The sequence below is a fragment of the Molothrus aeneus genome, chromosome 1, assembly GCF_037042795.1.
Source record: "Molothrus aeneus isolate 106 chromosome 1, BPBGC_Maene_1.0, whole genome shotgun sequence".
Classification (NCBI taxonomy): Eukaryota; Metazoa; Chordata; class Aves; order Passeriformes; family Icteridae; genus Molothrus; species Molothrus aeneus.
In genome coordinates this window covers 131,452,033-131,471,396 of record NC_089646.1, presented here as the reverse complement: position 1 = coordinate 131,471,396, position 19,364 = coordinate 131,452,033, and positions in this window count along the sequence as shown.

Here is a 19,364-nt window from a genome sequence, read left to right as displayed (position 1 = left end):
AGGGACTATGAGGAACACAAGGGGAACATTCAAAGCAAGTGACAGGCTCAGGTTCCAAGTGAACCACACTGCATCTCTACTAGAAAAAAAAGATAATTCCGAGACAGGAGCTCACATTGTCCTGCAACCCTCCATACATGGCTTAGAGAGCTCCCTGGTGTGGTTTTGGCCCATGCCAACTAGCACTTTCCCAGCCAATACCCAGGTCTGTTACAAGTTATGGCTTGTGCCAGGGGCTGTCCCCAGATAGCCATTTGGATGTGTCCATGTGGATGTGGGACACATCATACAGCTGGGATTAGAGAAAGGGGCCCATCATTGCCTTGGCTTCTTTTTAGCACGATAGATGTACTGCGAGGTGCTGGCAGATGAACTGTGAAGAGACAGGGCTACAAAAAAGTATCAGTGACAGTGCAGAAATGAGGCAAGTGTTCTGCAAAACCATTTCCCACTTCATTCTGTCCCATTTCTTCACCCCCTTTTATTTATTGTGCTTTCACTCCTCCTCTGTATCCTCTGGCTTCACTGACACCCTTCTGACCAATACCCTTCCTTTTCATCAGCTGCTTTCTGCACTGGGAGCGTCCCCCTCCTCCTGTCCCTTTGGCTTCTCTTTTCTGATGCTTCATTTTTGTTGCTTCTGCTCCCCTTTGCCACTCCCATCCTTTCTGCCTTGTACTTAGCATTTTGGCTATTTTTTTCTTGCCATGACCCAGTTCCTTCCGGAGCCTTATCATCACTTTTTTGTTTCCTTCTGCCCCTTTTGTGTCCTATTCACTTATTCCATGCTCCTGCTGGCTATCTCCAATCAGCTGCCCAGCTTCAGTTTCTCCTCCGTCAACTTCTGCCCAACCCTAGCCCCCCAGGCTCTTTCTTTTCTCTCCTGCTGTATTTCATTGTCCTGTTTTTCTTTTCTGATATTGTTCCCACTTCCCACATCCCCTCCTTGTGGTCCCAAATGCTGCTGCTGCTGCACAGCTGCCCTTTCCCACTCTCACTCTGCTGGTTTCCAGGGTCCCCTCTGGTGCTCCCGGAGTGTCTGTTCCCTTCCTGCCTTTGTCTCTTGGTCTGTCTCTCCTCTTCCCTCTTTGTTCTCGGCTTTTTCCTCCCTTGGCCTCCTCCTCTCCCAAGGGGAGGTGGTTTCATGCTAATGCAAAGCTGCAAGGTCTCAAGAGCAACTTCCATCAGCCTGATTTAATTTCTACCTGCTGCTTTTGCATGTTTTAACGCATTCTCTAAAATTGACTTGGATGGCTGCTTTGCACTGTCACTTCTTTATCAGGGGCCTGACTTGAAGCCCTCTGCAGCCAACAAGGCCTTTCCTCTGGCTCTTGTGGCCCTGCTGAGGCAGATGCTCCCCCGCAAGGCTGTTGCTTAGCGGGTGAGAGTGCACACAGGTAGCAGTGACAGCCATAAACAGACAGTGCTGCTTTCCAGCCTGTTTCTCAGAGCTTTAGGTTGCTCAGGGGTTGTCCCCGTGCCATTTTGGAATACAATGCCATTGTACAATACAGCTAATTGCCCAGACAGTCACTTAAGGGAATGACAGAGCAAGGAACTGTGGGGATACAACAATTGTGGCGCCTCATGGAGCAACACAGTCAGGTCACTGAGAGGGACTTGAATATATTGAGCCATCTTAAGAAGCTTTGGTTTTGATTGTCCCTGAGAAAACTGTGTGGAACTGGACCTGAGAACTGCAGGCAGGAGTGGGCACTTCGTGGGGCAGCATGAGAATGAATCAGTGCCTGTGAGACACTTGAGATCCCCACTTCAGTGCATGGCAAAGAGTGAAATAATGGCAGCAACAATAAAAAGAGTAAAATAATAGCAGCCACCAGCAAAGAAGAATAGTATTTTAAAAACTTGTTTCCTTTCTGGTTTTCTCAACAATAAAACTTGGCCAGATTTCAGTTTATAATTGCATTATACATATTTTGTAACATTTTTTTTTTTTTACTTCAAATATGTTTCTCAGAACTAAAGCAATTTGGAGACTGCAAAAATGCAGTTTTAAAACTAGTTTAAAACTGCTTAAAACATCCTATCTTTCACATTTTTTCTTTCTGTGAATTTGCTATTCTGGGGAAAAGTACAAATGAATGGAGACAAATTTGAAAGTCAGGAAGCAGTCCAAATCAAATGCGATCTCTTTCATCTGGAAGTTTAATGGAAATTTCTCTTGCTATAACCATAATGTGAGCAGCCATGTTGAGGAAGAATGACAGAAATTAATCCTTGAAAAGTGGTCGAACTAAGATGTAAACATCAGTCATTTCACCTCTGGTTTGTGGTCATTTGTAAGACTTTCTGTGGTACATAAGGGATATGAATACAGAGTTGATCAGTTTGTAGACATTCCCCCTTAGTTCGTTTTTTGTTTGGGTTTTTTTGCATCTAGGTTGATACTTGTTTTAACATGAACGATTTGTTGTAGGATTTTTATTTCTGTGAACAAAATCATTTTTTATTAGGATGACTAGAAAATGTACCCCCTCAAACTATGGGTTTTTCCCCACTTTAGCACAATAGGCTCCAAAAAGGCTGTGGTTACACCACATAATCAGGGGGCAGGGATTCCTACCAGCACAGCAGTTAGCACATTTTCCAAACTGCCCGTGTAGTCCATATGTGCTGGTTTTCAGCAAAACACCAGCCTCCACAAGCCTTGGTTTTGAAAATGGGAATTTTTTTTCCAAAGGTTCTGAGGCATTAAATTCTTACTCTTTTAGCCTCAGCATTTTTAGCACCTCTAATCTTTTCTGCAGTGCTCCTGTAAAGGTTGGTTTTCAGTGTTTCACACTGGCAGGAATATTTATTTTTCAGTAGCTATATTTTGGCCCAGGAGTTGTTTGCCCTTCCCCACATGGATCTTCTGTTATGGATAATGGGCCAGATCCTCTCCCTGCCTCCTTCCCAGCTGAGCTGCCCTGATCTTGGCTGAGAGTATCTTCTGAGATAGAGCACCAAGCTCCTTCTCTACTGCCCTCATTCTGGACCGTCACAGTAGCCAATTTTTTTTTTCTTTACACAGAAAACCATCCTTTTTTCCTAAACATATTTATTTCAGCCCCATCTCCAAACCATCAACATAATCCTCAAAAGTCTAAGCAGATCAAGATTTTTAATTGCCCAAACTATGGTGTATGAACTAACAGCAGACAAAGGAGCATACCCAAATAAATAGGGTTGCTTTAGGAGTCTGAAGTGTTTCCTGCATTGTGGTCCTCCAAAGAAAATCCTGTTTCACTTTCCAAGCATCCCACAAGGATCTGCACCTCTCCCAGCGCCCCACAGCCAGCAGAGCTCTTCCAGCTGAGTCCCCCCATGTTCCAGCTCAGTGGAGGCTTGTGCAGCCCCACAGCATGGGGACAGGCTTTCCCATTTCTCTTCCTTTTGCTCCTACTTTTGGCAGTTTGTCTTTTCACAAGAAAAGTCGGGAGAAGGAGCAGGGCTAAGCCTATGCATCACTGCTGCTTTTTGCAGTGTTTTATTTTGCCACAAAACAGTGGCAACTTTGCTTCTCTGCAAGCTCTCTACATTTTTGTCCCTGTCTTAGATTAGAACCACATTGTCTCTCACTCACAGTTAAAAACTTAATACATGGACGTGAAGAGTGAAGCCACTCCTGCATTCTTGGTGCATCAAAACACATCCTGACATCAGGAAAACAAATTGCAGCCTATAGATCAGGAGAAAGGGAAGAAGTTTTCAACAGTGATTCTGCTTTCATTTGCTCTGGTGTAGAAAATTAAAATGATGTAGGAAATTGTTTTTCCTGTTTAGGATAGATTTGATTTTGAAAAATTACTGCTAACTTTGTAAACATTAAAATAGACGCAATAAAGATGTGAAATTTCACACAAGGGATCCACAATATTTGTATAATTATAAGCATATGGTTACTTTACACGAAGTCGCTGTTATACTTTTATTTACTAGTGCTTGGGGAAAACAGAGGTTCTCAAATTCAGTGTTTATTTACATGTATAGGGAATGTCACAGTCTCCATTAACCTGTCATAATCTGTATTTCTGTCTTGGAACTCCACTATATAAACCAAACCCCCACTCACATCATCATTTCTAATTTGTTCAGCTACTCTCCTAAATCAGACAATTTCTGTAATTTCTAAAGAATGTATATCCTGCTGCTGGTGGCAGGATGAGAACTGCTTACCACCTCAGTGCCTGCTTATTTCAGCTCTTGAGGGGGTAAAAGTGAAAGCTGTTGCTTCGATGCAGTTTTCTTTGTTCTGAGGAATTTTGTGGGACTTTAATTTGTTGTTTTCTTTTTAGCCTGAATTTCTGTGAGGCTATGAACCAGCCCTGGAGGATACTCAGCATTTTTTCTTTGATATCCACAATTCCTAATTTTATAGGACACAAAAGGAACTCAAATCCAGCAGAATTCAGCCCTCAATTTGTGGGCTGAATTACATTATTTTTTGTCTTTTATACTGAGTGGCCATATGCCTAGGGCTGTTCTTTGCTTCAGGAAGTGTGGGAGCTCATATATGCACAGTAACTTCACATTTTAGAAAAAAGGCAAAATAATTTGCAGAATTTTTTTGCACTTTTTCCTTCTATGTAAGAATACGTACAGTTTTGATAAGTTAGATTTAACTGTGTATTTGGGTTTTTTGGGGGGGAATACTTCCATCTTTTTGGGGGGAAAGACTTCTATCTTTGGCGTCACTCAAGCTGGTGCTATTAAATGATGCTTGCTGTTATGAATGATCAGAACCACGCATTCTGACTGGACAGGGACAGGGACATAGAGGAAATTCCTTTAAAAAGAAGATGAAGGAGTCTATTCAACTGTTGCATCACTGCAGTCTGGCCTAACAGCACAAAGAAATTTATTTGCATCCTTTTATTTTACAATTCCTTTCTCATCCATCTCTTTTTCCTTCAAGTCCCTCTTGTCACTTCAGCACTGCATGGCCACGTGGATCATGGCAGCTGGGTTTTCTCACAGACCCTGAGATGACTTCAAGATGTCTTGGTTACTGTTCTCTTAGCCGTTCTGGGGAGAAAATGAGCACTTATGTGACACCTCAGAGGTGTGGGTACCAATCTCATCCCTACTCACACTACCCCAGGAGTGTCACCATGTGTCTCCTTACTGTTGTTTCTGCCTATTCATTGTTTCAGCTACAATCTCTTCAGGACAGGATCTGCTTCCCACCATGACACTGTCAATTATTTTCTTGGTAGGGAAAATTTAATTTTTCCTTACATTAGTTCAAAGCAATCCACCAGTGCTAGCTCTGCCGAGCCCACTGGGTGTTGCTTACTGCCTTCCCAGACCATGACCTGGAGCCATTTGCCCTAGAGAAACCCTTCAGGAGCAGTGCAGGAGAGTCACTGCATACAGATCCAAACCAGGGAGGTGCCAATGGAATAGGCTCTGGCAAATAAAACAAACTCCTGAGAAGTAAAAAATTCATTTTGACCCTTGGTATTGCTTTGATAGTGGACAGAAGTGGGCTTCAGCAGTCCTCAGGCTGGGGATATTCCCTTGTCCAGAGAAGTTGTGCCTGAGGATGGTGGCAGGGGAAGGAGAGGCACAGGCTGAGCTCTGTGATGGTGACAGCTATCACGTAATTCCACTCTTTTCCCCTTCCTTTTTGTTTGGTTTACTGAAGAGGAAGTGAAAGGCATAGAGGGGAAGAGGAGAGGATCAAGGAAAGACAGGAGAAGGCAAGCTGATAGTGGTTTAATATCAGAAGGTTAGATGCCAGCTGGATCTTCCCCATTAAATAAAGGGACTTGCTGTGAATTCTACCCCATCTCAGAAAACATCCCTGCATATTGCAAGTGTTCCTTTCCCTTTACATTTCTTTTTTGCATTTTAAAATCTCTGCAATTTTGAAAAGCCGCTTTTCTTACCCCTGTCACAAAAGAGGCAGGCATGGCAAATGGAAGCTGATGACTTGCCCTGGGGAGACAGTTGAAGTATTTCTCCAAGGGGCAGTGCTACAACACAGTCCCATGCCAGCAGCCACAGGGAGCCTCCATGCTCCTATTCCAGCCAGCCATAGTGTCCATCCTTTATAGGTCCCAAATTAACTCAGCTGTTTTGTTCAGTAAAAGATGATTAAACAAGCAGTAAGATGTTATCATTAGAGGCTTCCTATTAAACTATGACTATAAATACTGGCATAGGAAGGATAAAACTTTCTCAAGTTAAGCATGTCAGAAGATAATATTTCCTTCAACACTGTCCAAAAAATGTATTGGTTGACCAAAGTGTTTATCAGTGCTGCCTCTTAGGAAATCAACAAGTTCCTTTTCAGTTCCTCTGACTGCTTTATATTTAATGCAGTAATGTAGTTACCTATTACATAAAACTGCATCATTAAATAGATTCCTCAAACCATTTCAACACCACAAAGGCAAAAGACTTACTCAAAAGAATGCCAAGGCTCAAAAAGAAGCATTCAACAGCTAGAGAACAGCAAAATCCTCTTGCCTGTAGCATATTTTGTTTCCTTTGCAGCTTAATCATAATCCTGAGTTCCCTTATTTTTAATGCTTGTTCTGGGATTAATTAAATCAGCTGGTCTGATCCTGAAGCTGCTGATGTGTACATTTATTCTTTCTTAATGTATGGTGGGGTTTTTTCTATGTACAGGAGCAATGGCAGCAAGCTAGAACAATGCCAATGTGCTGTACCAAACAAAGAGCTCTAAAGCAGAAGTGTTTGTTGGAGTATTCTTCTTCCCCACTGTTGCCAATGCTGCCTTGGCATGGGGAATCATTTCCACACTTCCTATACGTGCATGGCTGCTGGTGTGAGCAGACACCAGTGAGTCAGGAGGGAACTGGGAGTGATAGCAGAATAAGATTAGTGCATTTACAAGAAAAATTATGGGCATGGCCTTTATTCTGAGTATTTTATCTGTGCCAATCGAGCAGCAAAAAAGTCCTTTATAAAAGACAAGCTGAAACTGTGCAAACAGTGTAGATAACAGCCCTCGTGCTCGCTGCGGATCAAACAGAATAAATGTACGATAGCTTGGGAAGTTCTGGTTTGCCTCTGAATGTCTGAAGTTTGGACAGATTTGACTTTGGATGTGGGCCCAAAGCCATCCACAGGCAAGGGGAGTGGGCTGGGGCAGAGAGCTGACCTTTTTACTGCAGGGCTGGCCTACGGTCATCAGGAGAAACCTGCTGCCGTTCAGCCCGCAGCACCTTTTCATCAGCGCGGTGCTCACTGACAGTAATGGGAATTATGGTTGCAGTTTAACTTTCTCCTGTGCCAGGGTAGAGCCGCACACAGTTCTCCTCTTTATAAAAGAAGACCAGGCACTCTGTAACTGCTAAGAACAGGCTGTCTGAAAGGTGTTTTATTAACTGAAGTTAGGGAAGAAAATGAAACTGAAAAGAATACGACTGCATATTAAACTACATGAAGTGGTCATGACAACTGGGAATCTCGGTATCATAAAATTTTAACAGCTGGATGCAATCAGTGGGGATTTTCCATTTTTCTTTTTTGTTAAGCTTAAGAAAGAAAAAGAGGAAGAAGAAAAAAAGAAAAATAAAAGCTTCATTTTACTCAAGCAAGCTTTTTATCCAGCTCAGCTTTCTTTGCTTAATAACAGAAGTTGTCTTTACTTCTCTATAAATCTCAGCACTGCCTGTGCTTAGCTGACATCGTCCTTTTCCCGGGGCAGGGATTCCACAACTGGAGGTGTTCAATATCCCCAACAGCAGCACGACAAGGAATGGAAACCAGAGAAATGCATGTTATAGGGAGACTTCCCCCGTGTGTATGTAATTTTCAGAACTTACCAAATAATTAATCAAAATCAAATTTCGCCTCACAATTCATCAAGACTCAACCCTGCCTGAAATCCCACAGTAGTTCTTCAGCAAAAGGACAAAGTTCCACAGTAAGTCAGCAGAAACACTTGAATTTTGTCTGGGCATCTTCCATTTCATCGCATGTAGTCTCAGCCCAGGCTTTCACTCAGGTACCTTTCCTTCTTTAGCACTGCTTGCTTCCTGGTAATGTCAGCACTTGCCTGAGGTAGCTGAAGAAACATTTCACAGCCTGAGCTTTATCAGACCTATAGAAACAGAGGGCATTACTGAAAATAATGTAATGGATTTCCTACCCCCACAAAAAGCATATGTTTAAAAAACAAGGTCAGAATTGTATATAATTTATGGAATGGTATTCCTTGATAGGTCCAGTGAGGACTGGCTTATTTGTCCAGGGAGTAATAGGATATTATTCAGCATAACTGAGTTTGATGGCTCTCTGTCTGACTTGCATAGCTTTGCTTAGGCAGACTTATAAACAAGCATGTTTCCTCAGTTCATTGCTGTTTCTCTGTCTGTTAAAATGCAAACTGACTCCAAACTTCTGACTTCACCTTTCAATGCTTACATGTGTATTTTTGTTTACTAAAATAACTTCATTTTTCCTTTACTGATGGCTCATGAAGCCTACAACAGCATCCACACATCTGAAGAAAATCTTCTCTTGTTGCATTTTCAGCCTCACCAAATCCCACTTGTCTCCAAAGTCACAGGTTTTCCAGAGCAGAGGTTGAATTTTATATAAACCCCTGAGCCCTTGTTTTGAGGACTGTGGACGGGCTTTGCCTCTCCTGAGAGACTCAGCACTGCACATTCATACTGAGGGTCAGAGCAAGGCAGGATGGAGCTCTGAGGATGCAAAAAGAGCAGATGTCACCTGGGGAATTTTCACCTTCAGTCTCACTGTTCCTTCAATAGTTGCCCTAAATCATGTTTTCCATGTTCTTCCACAAAATAATTTGGAAACACCTGTAGAAGGGCCAAAATAAACACTAGCAGATGGTGTTTGGAAAATGTCAGGGGTTGGGCTTTGATGAGGTGCCTGGGAAGGGCGCCGGGCACATCCCCTGGCAGTGCCTGTATCAGTGAGCTGCAGAGAAAACTGGTGGGCAATGAAATGCTGGCTGGGCTGGGTGCCTGCAAGACCCGGGATGAGGCCATGTCTGGACTGTGAAGGACTTCTGAGAGGTAGGCTTGCTCCAGTCCCAAATGTCTCTTACTGGAGTGAGCAAAGATGCTGCGTGTGCTTTGAGCAGAGGTGTAAACTCAGAGCCACCAGCAGCAGTTCAATGACCAGAGCAAAGAGACAAGAAATACGCTTTTCTATGGAGAGCCGGTAAAAAAGTACAACCAAACCACCATGCTTGGACTACATTATGTATTTCAGAGGCTTGTACAAGGCATTGCATGGGAATAAGAAAGAGAAATTGCTGCTCAGGGGGTCCTCGGGAGGATCACCGAGTCATTCCACACATCACGCCAAATGAACTAGCAGCATCCAAGTGAAAACCCGGGCAGTCTGTGAATGACCGTCCTCGCAGAGAGATGTCTGAGTGACAATAGGCATCGGACTGGCACCTGATGGGCGTCACCACTGGGTGACACGAAATGCGCTCTGTGGGACCGGCACTTAGGCTCCGAGCAGACTTTCCCCCTTAAGGCCAACATCAGAGGAGTGCGCGGGCTCTGCGGGGACACATGGCACGGCGGAGGGGCTCTGCTCCCGTTCCCTGCCCTCCCCCTCGCACCTCCAGCTGACGGACAGCCCGGAGAGCCCGGTGCGCTCCGACCCCCGCCCGGGACAGCGGCCAGAGGGGGGCACGGGCGGCCCCTTCCCCCAGTTACCGGGACAGCGACCCCGCTCCGGTCCCTCTCCAGTGCCCCCCGGTGCCGCCCCGGTCCCGCTCCGGTCCCTCTCCAGTGCCCCCCGGTGCCGCCCCGGTCCCGCTCCGGTGCCGCTCCGGTGCTGCTCCGGTCCCGCCCCGCCCCGGTGCCGCTCCGGTGCCGCCCTGTGCCGCTCCGGTCCCGCTCCGGTCCCGCCCCGGTGCCGCTCCGGTGCCGCTCCGCTCCCAGGGGCGGCCGGGCCGTGCCCGGGGCGACAGCGCCACCTGGCGGCCGGAGCGAGCGGCGCGGCCGGCCCCGGGAGCCCCTCCCCCACCGCCTCCGGTGGGTTCTCCCGGTTGGGATTCCAGCCGGGATTCCAGCCGGGATTCCAGCCGGGATTCCAGCTGGGACGCACGGGCGCGCTCCCCGCTCGGAGTGTCCCTGAGCGCCGCTGTGACCGCCACACGGGCCTTTTCGAGGACGGTTCCCTTAATTTTGTCTCCATTCCCTGGGGCGGCGCTGCCCATGGGACTGTTCTGCTGGAGGGCCTCCACTTCCCAAAAATTTCCGACCTCCTTTTTGTGTTCATTTGTTCCACATGCTCATTCCAGTCCCCAAAGCAGGAGCCCACAGACCGATTCTCCCATATGACACTTGCCTTGCATGCTGCGAGTTTCTAGCAGGAATGACAGCACAGACATGGAACAGCTGCAGAGAGCATCCATGATGAGGAAACCAGAAGGTAAAAGCTGAAACAGTGGGCATCCAACTAAATCACACAGCAGGATTATGAGATAAGAGGTTTTATCACAATTGTGAAGAGAAGAAATGCAGAAATATGAAAAATTGAAAGTTATTTTCCTACACTAAGTGTAAGTCTGGAAAGAGCAAAAAGTTTGGAGAGAAGCAGCTCAGTATGTGCTGGTCCGTGGGTGTTGGCAACCTGATGGGTGCAGCAGCTACCCAGGGGACTCCTGTGGCCTTTGCTGCAGGTGTTCCTGCAGAGAATACAATTTTTCCAATGAGTCATACTTTTTTCCCATGTCCTCACAGGACAGCTTTGTAAATAAACCCTGTGTGAGCTCTGCCTGAGACTACAGGCTCACAAAGGTACCCTGCAAAATGGTAAAGCCAGCATGAGCTTCAGGAGTGGTTCTGTAACTCGTGCAGACCTGAGCATATATATGAGGTTGTCCTGGAGCCAAACCCTGCCCCATGTGTCACTCAGCAGTGCCAGAAACACCAGTTTTGTTTCCAGATTACTCTTTGCTACAGGTGTAAAGTGCTAGACCACAACTGTGGCAGACGGAGCCGGGTTACGTTCAGTTTTGTCACCTCTGCTAGATAGCAATGACTTCTGTCAAACCACCAAGAGGCTGGCAATGCTGACAGGCACAGTAATGTCTGACAGAGCCTGTCTGTCTGCAGGAGCCACACACAGGCTTAGCACCCAAATGGTCTGTGAGATGATACATGTGGTTCTGCAGCTCTGCCTGCACAACCAGGACTCAGGTGCAGAAGTGAGGTCCTTCTGTGCCACCCAAGCCCTGCAGGCCCTTGTTTTCCACTCCTTAGAAAGTTTTCTTCTTGATGTAAAATGAACTTCTAAAGATTTTTCTTTTCTAACATTCACATACATTCCATTCTTTCAACTTACTGATGAGTGTAGCAGTCTGCTTTTCATTTTCACAGTGTGTTTTGCCCATGAACTTAATTTTCTCATCAGATTTTGGGAGCTGCAGAGGCACTTGGAAAGTTCTTGGCTCATATGCACTGTGCCAGACCACACCTTCTCCTTGAGGAATTCCCAGGCTTTCAACTCAAGACTGTGATCTCTGTAAACCCTTGTCTGTGATGTCTGAATATTTGTAATAGTTCTCATTGTTCAGGGTTTAGCTCCATCCAAGTGCATGGGGTGACTTGCCATTCACCAGCAGATATGTTCCAGGCTTCTTCCAGAAAATTTTTCTCACCTCTCCAAGCTCTCCTGTGTACACCATCAAGCTGTCAAGGATGGTGAGGAGAAGAAAATCATGGTCCCCTCAGAAGTCAGCAGAAAACTTTTCACCTGCTTTTGCAGAGTCCGTGCCATGCCTTCCCTGCTGGCCCTGCCAGTGTCCCAGCTCAGCCCTCAGTGAGGGGCCTTCAGATTGTGCCTGGACTACTCAGTGCTTTGTAAGCTTTGGTGCAAGAAAAGGGAGAGCCTGCGATTTCCAGTGAAAGAAAAATGTCTACAGAAATAAATAAAATTTAAGATTAATGGAGCTGTAAGAGCAATAATTGCAGAACTACTTGCTGGTAAATTTTTATCACACAATAATACATATGGCACCAGAAAAGAGAGTCTGTTTTCTTTGCTTAAGCATATGAACTACCACACATTTATAAAAGCAACCATTCCTATTCTCTTACACTGTTTGGAATATGTTTGAAACGCATGGTCGAGGGTGGGGAAGTGTCCAAAAAAGTTGCATCTGTCTGGTTTATGACTGACAGGAAAGGCCAAGCAATTATCTGAACTCCTGATGGGACAATTTTGTTCAGATGTATTTTGGGGTCAGGAGGCAAGGATTTCATCAGAGAGAGTTCTTCAGCTTACGAAACATACAATGTGTCCAAAACAAGGTCTGAAGTTGATTAGACATAAGTATTCAAAAGGAAATGATTTACATGACAGCCCTGGATGTATCGTCCTCTCAGTAAGATCTGACCCAGCAAAGCTGAGATAACTCACTTATGAAATAGGGCTTGTGGACTCAATTAGGCTTTTTTTTCTTTTTCCATTGTAATGTTTTGCAGGGAATTAGTATATAAATCTTCAGGAACCAGGTGGAAATGTAGGAACAGTTCCTCAGCTGGTGTAAATGAGCATAACTCCAACTGGAGTGCTGGAAAACCAGGGCTATGGTTTCGAGATGGGCTGGCAGGTTTTGCTGCTGTTTGGCAGGGGCTTTGAAAGAGGCAGCACAGTTGCCCAGGCAGTTACAAGGCTGCACATGCGTGTGGCATGTGCTGCATCTTTTCCTCCAGTGCAGCAGATGCCACACACATGCACAGCTCTGTCATGGCCACCGGGTCTGGGGGGTCTGCTCAGGAGAAAAAAATGTTTCCTTTGTTTCACAGGGCTTTGCCACCGTGAGTATTTTGGGGACACCTGCTGTTGGCACTGAGAGGCAGCAAGAGCATGAGGATTTTGTCTGGTGCAGCATTTTCCTCCTCTTTCTTACCCACAAACCATAGAGGCTGAGTGCCTTCATGGAAAAGATCACACAGAAAGTATAAAAATAATAGTTGCTCTTCGTGTCTTCTCTTCCTTTTTCCTGTTGCTTTTTTTGGTTTTTTGGGCAGGGCAGGGGTGGGGTGGTAGGACAGCACACAAAGCAGTCTATTTGCAAATGTTTCATTCTTGGTGTGTTTAAACATTGTTTATTTCTATGCATTCTGCATTTTAATCTTCCAATTCTGGCATGCACATAGAGTATACTGTGAAAGATTGAGAATGAATATTTTTAAATTCAAACAGGTTCCCTTTTTAAAGCTTTCTTCTCACAGATGAGACCTCTTTCTCACACCTTCTTAGAGGGCTTTGCAAAGGTCCCTCATGCTTTTAGCAAGACAGGCTTGATGTCTCTGGAAGATTTATTAGGAGTCACAACTTAATCAAGGAACCAAGAAAGATTCATTTTTCATGCAATGTGTACAGCATCATCACCTGAGAGGCTCAGCACTAGTAAATCTTGCTGGCATACTGTGGAGGGTGATCCCAAATTTTCAGACTCCTCAAATGCAAACTGAAGGGATACACTGCTTTATGTCTCCTTCCAAGCTGAAAAGAAATATGTTTGAGAAATAAGCCCTTTAGATGGCAATTTAATTTGGGGCAGATGTGCCCGACAGCCATGACATCATCCTAAAGCAGGTCTTTTCTCCTTCTCCCCTCGCCCCCTGCCCAGCTTTACAGGAAAGGTATGGAACATAAAGGGATTTATCAGGTGTCTTATCATAAATGTGCTTTATATCCTGAAGTGCATCTGTGAGCTGGTTCTCATAGGTAAAACCAGCTGTTAGCTTTGAATATGGACAGATAAACAGAAAAAGATTGTGCACAAGAAAAATTTCCAGCCATCATGTATTTTGTGAGAAATAAGAATAAAACCAAGTATCCATGTTTGGTCTCTAAGCATGTGATTTCTTTCAATGTCAGGACTGTCATTGAATTTGCTTTCATCTGAAAATGAATTCAGCTCTGCATTCAGCAGCGAGCAGTGCTGTTCACTGGACACCTGGAGAGCCATCTTTGGCTGAGAGATGAGGCTCTGTCTGTTTAATCACTGGCACCTCTGCCAAGGCAGCCAAGGCAGGTGGACAGGAATCCTGCCTGTCAAGTGGTTTTGAACACCCCTCCTCAAAACCTCCAGCCACCAACAAATTAATGTAACACTGATTAAAAATTATGCCCGAGGAACACATGGATATCAGAAGTTAGGTGCCAGTGACTTGGGAAGTACCCAGTTAATTTAAGTACATCTTTGGAGAATACAACCCTGGAGACTAAATCACAGACTAGGATCAGGTGGATTTTTGAGTCCAAAGTCCCAATTTAGATGTGTTTTAGGTTACCTAGATCTTGCCACTGTTTCATACCAGAAGAATTATACTAGAAGGACAAAATATGGAGCTTCAATCTGTGGCAGACATAAAGGAATCTTGTAGCGTGCTTTTGTAGGTGTAGCATGGAAAGATTTTGTCTCCATTTTCCATAGGTGTACTGGGAAGTATAGAAATCCCTGAGTCTTTTTTCAGAGTTTTTTTATGTTGTGGTTTTGGGGTTTTTTTATGTGGAGGCTTTTCAATTTTCAAAGAGCAGTAATGTCCAGCCTTCTGGAAAAAATGCAAAGACCTCTTGGTATAGTGCAGCTTGTAAAGGGGAACGTATAAGATACCTCATCATTTAGCCAGTGCTTGTGCTCCACCATGCTGAACCCACTATGTGACAGAAAAACCCCTGTGCTTCCACCACACAAACCCTGCTTGTTTTCTTGGGTGAGAGGGAGAAGTGCCTGCTGTGAGGAGAAAGGCTGCTGGGACAAGGAGTGTTGCTCATCACTGCACGGTGCTTGCTGGGAGAACAAGGTGATCTGTGCTGCTGCTGATAAACCAGGGGAAGATTGTCATGTCCATAAAAGCATAAAGATCTGCCTAAATGAAAAAAGAGGAAGGAAAAAATGCTAAGTGGGGGGAAAAAAGCTAACTTCAGTACTCACTCTTCTTGCTCTTTAAATTTCTGCAGCCAGCAATGCTCGCAGGGAGTGCCGGGAATACGAAAAGGTTGAGGAAGGGTGAGTGCTAACAGTCTCAGCCTTTTCACACTTGTTGCTGCTGAATCATAAAAACTCCACAGAGCTCCACATAGCCCTCTTTGGGGCTGTGTGAGCTATTGCCAAGATAGTGACATCTCTGGACCAGCACAGCTTTCCAATGTGGAGAACTGCATTGACCATTCTGAGGGAACCAGGGGGTAAGATTTATCCAAACATAATAGAAATTCTGTATCTGGGGGTAAAAAAAAAAAAAAAAATCAGGATAAAATTAATTTTTACTGCAACCATTTATTTCTTGGCTTTGTGAAAACTGTTTCAAGTCATTGCCTTTCTTTAGGAGGGTCAGGAGGCCAAGTCCAATGATAAATACAAAACTCTGAGATCATTATTCCCTTCTTGGACTTTAACTGACGAAAAGCTCCATTCTGTTTGGCTGGGCTGCAGTCCAAAGCCCAGTGACCACCCTGCTGCAGCAAAATGCTGAGTTAGGGTATTCTTGAAAACCTAAAACATCACTTATGCTTTTCCTGATAGGAAACAGATAAAAGTCTACTGTGTCTCTAATTGTCCATACCCTTGTGGTCCTCTTCCTCTAGGCTTGGCAGACCCCTAGTAGCAGTTGGGGCTCTTGGTGCCAGCAGAGGTTTTAGTGCCAGGATTTTACCCCTTGAAGGCAGGGGAAGACTGGCTGCTGGCCAAGCAGCATGTGGGCAAGGCTGCCTTAAGCCTGACTCTGCTGATCTTGTGCTCCTGGCTGAGCAGGGACTAAAACACCCATCTAGGTGCATTTTAAAGGTGTCAACCAAAATCTGGGTTGAGATGATCTTCTTCTTCCCTAGCAACATCCACAGGATCTTGGTTAAAGTAACATTTGCCTTGTTTTAATGTGGGGAATGAATTCAGTGCATTTTCTGAACAGTCTTCAACACTGATTTCCAGTTATCCTTTATGTTCAAGCTGGAATATTTTAATGTTAAACTCCACATCCTTCTAAGTAAGGATGAGCATTTCAGGACAAAAAGAAACCCAAACCCCTTAAACCTATCCCCTTCCACTGCAGTAGGTGAAACTCACTTTCCACAAGAATTCCCAAGCAAATTATGGCAAATTTCCCCAACTTCTCTGCAGCTGCACTGGCAGGGGGCCAGCAGGCTAAAGGCAGTATCATATTGAATGTAAAGGTGTAATATACATAGCCCAGAGCTACCAGCAGAAAAGGCTCTGTCCTGAATCCTGTGGCTGCAGAAGCTGCTGTGACACCCAATATACACTCAGCCCTGGGCAACCAAAACGTGTACTAAAACCTATTTGTCTCTTCCCTAGCAATAAAGTCCTGTCACTCCTGCAGCATCCTCTTCAAGCTTGAGCCTGAAAAGCACAGTCTTCTCCTGTGCTCTCCCAGGAGAATGTTCCTTTTCCCTCTGACAGACCCTTCGCTGAAGGAGGGTTCCCCATGCATGTGAGGACCGCACAGAAATGCTGATCCTTTCCTGAATCAAGGAGAATGTTTCTCACCTTGAATTGGCAACAATCCCTTGGCCTTTCTGGGGCTGTGGGTGCTGCTGCTCTCACTGTTGGCTACCAGAGATGTTGGGTTTTTCTTTGGAGCATCCACATACAGATGCAGGATGAGAGGGAAGGAGCCTCAGTACGGGCTGCTCCCTGCAGAGGATGCTGCCTTGCTCTCCTCCTTCCCTTCTTAGCTGTTTCCTTGGGTGCTTGGTGCATTACAGACTCATGATCACTGCAGACCCCAGCAGAAAAAGACAATGTATTTAATAATGGTTTTTTACAGTTTTAAAATAGCAGTTGCCCAACTGAGTGGGGCATATGAATGTTCCCCCCATGACTTTCTCATACAGACAGCTAAGGAGAGATGAAATCATTAATCAGTGGGTGCACAAGTGGTTGGAAAACATGCTGAACTTATCATGGTTTGTCATCAAACTGAAAATTCATTTTTAATAGGGTCACCCAGGGTCTGTTTGGGGCCTGTTTCAGTTTGATATTTTCATTAGTAACTCGGATAATGGAATAAAGTATGCTTATAAAATCGGCCCATCACACTAAGCCAGGAGGATTGTGAGCATATTGGGGCCCAGGATTAAAATTCAAAATAGCAATGAAAAATTGGAGAGCTTTTCCAGAATCAACAAATAGAACCAAAGAGAGATACATACAAAGTGCTAGGAGGTCAAAAGGCCTCATATTGAAACAAGGAGTGACCAACCAGGCAGCAGAAGGGACCTTGAGGTGAACACACCCCAGCTGACCACAGTGACACCCACAAGGGGAGGTGTGGGGTGTGAAAGCTCAGGGCTGAGTGGTAACTTCATGGCATTGGGAACTTCTCAAATTTTGCATCCAGCAACTGGACATCACCTTTTAGAAAAGACATGAATGAAATAGGAAAGCCCTGAGAGACCATCAAGGGTATTACAAGGTTTGTAAAATCTGACCTGTGAGGAGAGATTGAAAGATCTTGGAGTTGTTTAGTCTAGTGAAGAGAAGATAGATAGGTCCAAAGGGAGTGGGATAACAGCCTTCAAATTTTTTTCTGTAAAGAGGATGAAAATCTGTTATCTTTATATCCACTGAGAGTGGACATAAGGAGTAATAGATTTAACAGGATGCGAGGGAGATTTAGCTTAGATAGTAGGACAAACTACCCAGCTATAAACACATATAATCTCAGGAGCATGCTGCCTTTGTCGACTGGGGGAGTGCAGTCATTAGAGGTTTTTGAGAACAGATCAGATGAATGGCTGTGGCAGACAGCCTGTCACAGTTCTTCTCAGCACCAGAGAATAAGCCACAGGGCCCTTGCTGGTACTGCTTTGTCTTTCCCTGCAGTAATTTGCTGGAGTTGCTGGAGGTGAAGGAGCTGTGCCAATAGCTCTTGTTCTGCTGCTCTGTCAGGGGGAAAACCCAGCCATCTGCCTGGGATGTGTGAAAGCACCATGGCTGGTACTCACACAGGCAGTAGCCACAGCTGCATGCTTTTGCTCATAGAGCAAGTCATTGCAGAGCCCCAATTCAAGCAGTCCTTGGGCTTCCTTGCTCAGTTGGATCTTCCCTTAGCACATCTCCTAAGGCACCCAGAGGCAGTGATGAAGTGCTTCTCTCAAGTCTCATTCCTGATGTTTTAGCAGATTTGATCTTGGAGGCAGCTCTCACAGACACCGTTCTAACAAAACTGAGTTGTAAACTGAGTCAACCTCCATGACAGTTCCTAATTAAAGGGAAAAAAGGAAAACATCCAAGCTAAAAATGGCAAAGGCAACCACACTGCTTTGTACATTAAAACAACTGTATACCAACAACTCACTGTCTTGTGACTTCCTTTCTTTTTTTTCAGAGTGATACAGACTGTGATAAAATATGCTTTAAAAATCAGATGGTTAAACAAGATGTGCAATCTGCTTATTATTATAGTTTCTACCCCAAGCTGTGAATCAGTGCCTCTTCACTCTGGCAGTCTGAGATTATTTAAGCATATAGGTTTGTGTTCTAGGAAACAGTAAAAATTGTCTACTCAATGATAAATAATTGCTTCTTCTTTAGAAGCACTTGTTATCACCTCCTCACACTGAATATTTTTAGTACTAGCAAAGTATCTTCTTTTCAGCTCCCTTGAGACATCTGTTCTCCATATGGTGGACTTGCCTCTGCTTACACAGCCGGTTTCTGGGAAGGAGTCTCCTGGTATGACAAATTGGAATTATTTCCAGGTCTTCAAACACTCCACTCGTTCCTGACTCGTGTAGTTGAGCCTAACAAGTTCTGCAATATTGTACATGTTTTAATCCCTCTTGCCTACCTAATTTTTGTCATACTACCTCCACTGACCGCAAGCTGCCCTTAAAACATCAACACCAGGTTGTCAGCAGCAAAGAGCCCCTTAGGAGCCAGTGCTGGTGCTGAGCCCTGCTAGGGTACACCACCCCACCCTGCTGTGCTGCCCCTCTGCTCCTTGGAGCAAATCTGCCGGAAGCAGCACGGTTACCCCATCCTGGCCATGACCATGGGGCTGCCAGCACAGGAGCACAGCCTCTTTGAGCATCTCTGCCAGATCCTTAGCACTGTGACTAGTGCCAGAGAAATGGGGCTACCCCATCTCTATGGGCCACACTATTTGCTTCCTGTGGTTTCTGAACTGTATTCTGTGAAGGCTCCTACAATCACACAGAAAGGAGACAGCATTTTTTTCTCTTTGGTTTGACAGCAAATGCCAGAGGATGAGAGCTAAAAAATAATCACTTATGTTTGTGTGTTAGGCATATATCTATAGTTACCCTCTTATTTCCCACTGTAGCCCTGATGTATGGATACTCTCTGACCTTATGACTATAAAACACATGCACTCTTCAGATATATTTCCTCA